The following is a 5,061-nucleotide window of genomic DNA, read 5'->3' as shown; positions in this document are numbered from 1 at the left end:
TGCTCCTTGGTATATATCCAGAGAAAACCATAATTCAAAAAGATACATGCACCCTGATGTTCATTGCAGCACTATTTATAATAGCCAAAACATGGAAGCAAACTAAATGTCCATCAACAGATGAATGAATGAAGAAGATGTAGTGTATTACAATGGAATATTATTTGGCCATAAAAAAGAATGAAATAATGCTATTTGCAGCAAGATGGATGGACCTAGAGATTATCATATTAAGTAAAGTAAGTCAGAGAGAGAAAGTCAAATATCATATCATATTGCTTATATGTGGAATATTTTTTAAATGATATAAGAGAACTTATTACAGAATAGAAATAGACCCACAGAGATAGAAAACAAATTTATGGTTACCAAAGGAAAAAGCAGGAGGAGGGATAAACTAGGAGTTTGGAATTAACATTTTGTATACACACACCACTATACATAAAACAGATAACCAGCTCAGGGAACAATACTCAATATTTTGTAATAACCTATAAAGGAAAAGAATCTGAAAAAGAATATATATTTACATGTGTATAACTGAACCACTTTGCAGTACACCTGAAACTAACAAAAAATTATAAATCAATTACATTTCGATCTTAAGAAATCACCCGGAAAGGTGGGACTGTGTTCTGGAGGGCAGTGGATGGCTTGGGCATTTGAAATGTACTAGCTACTTACTGTTGGGCACCTGCCCTATGCCAGTCACTTTAGATTCATTTTAGCATCTCCAGTTGTGTAGGTTAGCAAATTGATAGTTTTGCTGTGACAGAGAGGTCCAAAATAAGTGGACTAAATAAAATAGAAGTTCATTCCTCTATCATATAATAGTCTGGGTATGTAGTTCACAGCTGCTATGACAACACACATAATCAGCAAGGTTCTGAGGGCTTTCTGTTTTGTTGTCCTGCAGACTTGCATCTCTGCTCCTAACATGACATCTGCCTTCCTATCAGCTGGAAGAAAGAACAGTGGATAGTGTGACCTAGAGACACTAAGAGTGACCAAGATTCAAGAGAAGGAGGATTAGGAAGTTCCCATTGTGGTTCCACTGTAATAAACCCGACTAGTATCCATGAGGATGCAGGTTCAATCCCTGACCTCGCTGAGTGGGTTAAGGTCTGGCGTTGCCGTGAGCTGTGGTGTAGGTTGCAGATGCAGCTCAGATCCTGCGTTGCTGTGGCTGTGGCATAGGCCAGCAGCTGTAGCTCTGATTCAACCCCTAGCCTGGGAACTTCCATGTACCTTAGGTGCGGCTCTTAAAAAAAACAAAAACCAAAAAAAAAAAAAAAAAAAAAAAAGAGAGAGAGAGAGACAGAGAAGGGGGATTAGATTCCCCTCTTGGTGAGAGAATAGCAAGGTCACATTGTACAAGAGCAGGTGGGTAGGGATATATTGTTATGGCCATATTTGGAAAATACAATCTGCCACACATTACAGTAAATGACCTTTAACAGAATGCTGCTTAGCTTAATGAATATAAGTAATCTGCAGAATAAATGGCCATGAATAAAATGGATTCCATTTAGTTATTTCATTCATTTTAATACATAGAACAATCCTGTAAAGTAAATTTAATTCACACCCTCATTTTGCAGATATGGGAAGTAGATAACATTCTAAGATCCTGGGATGGTTAGTTGTGGAGCTGGGATTTGAAGCAAAGCCTGTTTGACTTCCAAGCTTGTGCTCTTTCCGAGCATGACAGAGCCTCTCATGAAGCCTGACACCCAGAGGAAATGCAACAGAAAAGAAAGGCTTGCTTTTCCTATCACAAAGATGCAATAAATATTTGTTGAATTGAACTGGATTAAATCAAACTCCTACAGGAAAATCTTTGGAGCAAAATCAGAAAGATGTATATAAAACAAGAGTTAGCTTTGAAAGACATATATTAACCAGCTAATGAAACAAGCTCTATGTGAACACCATTTGTTCATTCACTGGTATCCACACAGCAAACATTTACTTTTTAGAAGGACTTACTTATTCCCTGATCCATTCTGAAAGGAGCCAAGCTATAAGTATTAGATGAGAAATGTCAATAAAATGAAATAAAACGAGATTTTTGGTTATCGTCTTAGCACACTGGAAATGCCCAGTAAATGGTGGCCAATATCATTGGTGAGAGTGACAGCAGGGAGCCCAGAGAGCTGGGTTCTGTTCCTGGCTCTGCTTCTCATTAGCTGTGAGAACTTGGGTAGATCACGGAGCTTCCCTGGACCTGACTTTTCTTACCAGTAAAATAAGGATGATATCAACAATCTGTAAAGTTCTTTTCAGCACTAAAACCTGCATGAAGACTGAGTACTCTTTTTCTTATCATTTCCTGCATGTCATGATTGGCCGGGTTATTTTCTACTAATAAGCAATTCATTATCTATTAAGTGCAAACTGCAACTGTTAAGGAGCAACTAAAAATAGTTAAAACTGTTAGAGCCAACGCTCTAATCAAATGTTCCTGAACATATGCTCATGGGTTTACTCAAAAATAGCGCTTATTCATTGTTCCCATTAAAATCTCATGTGATGAAACATCAGAGAATGCAAATCCTCTTATATCCATAATATACAAAACACTACAATGTAGCTGCATTCTGACAATGGAAAACACTACTTACCTCACAGCTATGTCTTTTTAAAAGGGCACCTCTATCAAGCTTTGATGTTCAGACTTTCACCTTCTAACTCCTGCTGGTTCTTCAAAACTCAATTCTAGAGGTTTCCCCCCTTCCAGGAATCTTCCTAGACCCCCCCTCTCACCTAACCCCTTCTCCTTGGGGCTGCTTTGGATGCCCCTTTTCTACACTCTCCCAGTCCCTGATGCTTTTCTCTATTTTAGCGTTTGCTATCCTATGTTACATCTAATTGTCACTGTCTGTCATGTCTTCATCCACGACCCCAAAGGTTGAGATCTTCTTGAGGACAGAAAACAACTCTATTGCTAGTGGTTAGCAGGAGGCCTAGACCTCATAGACACTCAGTGAATACTAGTTTAATGACTGGGGTTCTTTCATTCCCTTTCAGGAGGTGTTGATGATTAAGACAATAGATGTATTTCTATCTTACATCAAATTCCCAAATCCCTCAATATGCCTTTATATGCCTATTTTCCTATGCATGTGCATAGCTGGAGCCTTTTTTGAATGTTCCCAATGCAGAGGGGGAAGAGGAAAGAGCAACAACTTGTGTTAAGTGGTTACTTTACACACTTTTTTTCCATTAATATAAAAAATCATCTTTATAACAACCCATGAGGTAAGTACTATTATCTCTATTATATAGAAACTGAGACTCAGAGAGATAAAGGAACTTGCCAAAGATCACAGACCTCCTGAGTAATGGAGGTGGGATTAATTTGACTCCATTTAATACTATCCTGCTTCCTCAGGGAGAAAGGATGGCAGTGGCGGGGGGTGGTGGAGACGAAAGGTGGGGTGGAAGGGTGGGAGTGGGGTTTCATGCTATGCTTTAAAATCATTGTATCCCCCAAGTTTATGCTTATTAACCCTGAATGTTAGCCCTTTACATAAAGGTTAAGCAACAAGTGCTTCCCCACCATAACTAAACCTGTATTCTTCCCCAGTCATTATTTGGGGCTTGGAGGTTGTACAGATGGTACTGTTGTTCTCATTAAGAGTGAAATAGGGCGGGACAGGGGAGGAGTGTGACAAATCAAATCCTCAGGACCAACCAACCAGATAAACAAAGAAACACAGGTGCCTTTATAATTAAGGTGCACGATGAGCTTGTAATGCCTTTGTGTGAAGAGTCAGGACTTCTAAAGAAAAATAACATTGCCTTTAATACAAGAATTGCCTTTCAAAGGAAGAAAGTAAGTTTCCATGCTCTTACTAATTGTTTTGTTACATGAAGCTGACTATCCTGGAGCCACTATGTGACTTGTAATTGTAAAATTATGACCGATTCCACTTATGGTTTGTATTAGGAAGGAATAAAAATTATCATTGTACTTTGGAGAATTGAACATAATTCCAAAACTCTTGTTTTAGATAGTCAATACTATGCTGATAAAACTAATATTTTAATATATAACCTTTAATTAAATGTATAATATATATACATACATATATGTGTGTAGTTTAGCCTAAAATATATTTTCAATTGATGAGAAATGGTTTTTTCCCTGTAGCACAGTTCTTAATCTTATGATAATTTGCTCTTTTTATGAGATTTTTCATAAGCAGTTTTACCTTAACATGTTTGATTATAAATTTGAAGATGTATTATTTTTTATCTCTGTGTGGAATTTTCAGTTGTTTTCAAAAGACTTCATAAATTCAGAGACTAGATTGAATCTCTGAATATAATAAACAAATGTATTGCAAAATCAAGTCCTAAATATGCCAGATTCTTTTCTTTGAAGAATACATGGCTGAACCGATTCTGGAAAAGTTAAGACTAGAAGAGTTGGTATTTTTTGGTATATTTTGTTTCTGGGTTTGACTTCTGTTTTAGTAATACAAGCACATGTAAATGCTACATGGGTCTCTCTTAAATGGGGATTGCTTCCTACTATGAATTCTGACACATTTTGCATTTACATAACCTTTTGGCATTAAATAACAATACGTTCGCATATCCATATAAGGAACGTGTACTAAAATCTTTACAATAGTGTGAAAAAGAACTTACAATTTATAGAAAGTGTAATCATTTTAAAAATTCTAAGTATACCACCAAGTTCTTGTTGTTTTCTATTAGATAATTTAATACTCAGAATAACCTCCATGAAATCAGTTCTAATTTTATGAGTGTCTGAAAGATGAGAAAACTGAGGCACAAAGGGGGTTATTAGCTTAACCAACATCACAGTGCTAGGAAGTGGTGGAGTGGAGATTCAAATTAAGACAGGCTTTAGAGCCCAGGATCTTACCCACCACAGTATAACCAAAGTGGATTCCCTGGAAAGGTGATTTGAATACTAAAATTGTTATAAAGAGCAGAACTTGCTAAAGGATTGTTCCTAAATTATCAAAAATGGCTATATACATATGCTTTTATAAAATATCTGTATGTACATATGTGCATATCTGC

The sequence above is a fragment of the Sus scrofa genome, chromosome 6 (genome assembly GCF_054392235.1).
Source record: "Sus scrofa isolate SSC_HxYL_T2T_F1_AM1 chromosome 6, Sscrofa_HxYL_maternal_Yorkshire_Landrace_v2.0, whole genome shotgun sequence".
Taxonomy (NCBI): Eukaryota; Metazoa; Chordata; class Mammalia; order Artiodactyla; family Suidae; genus Sus; species Sus scrofa.
Note: the sequence above shows the minus strand (reverse complement) of the source record.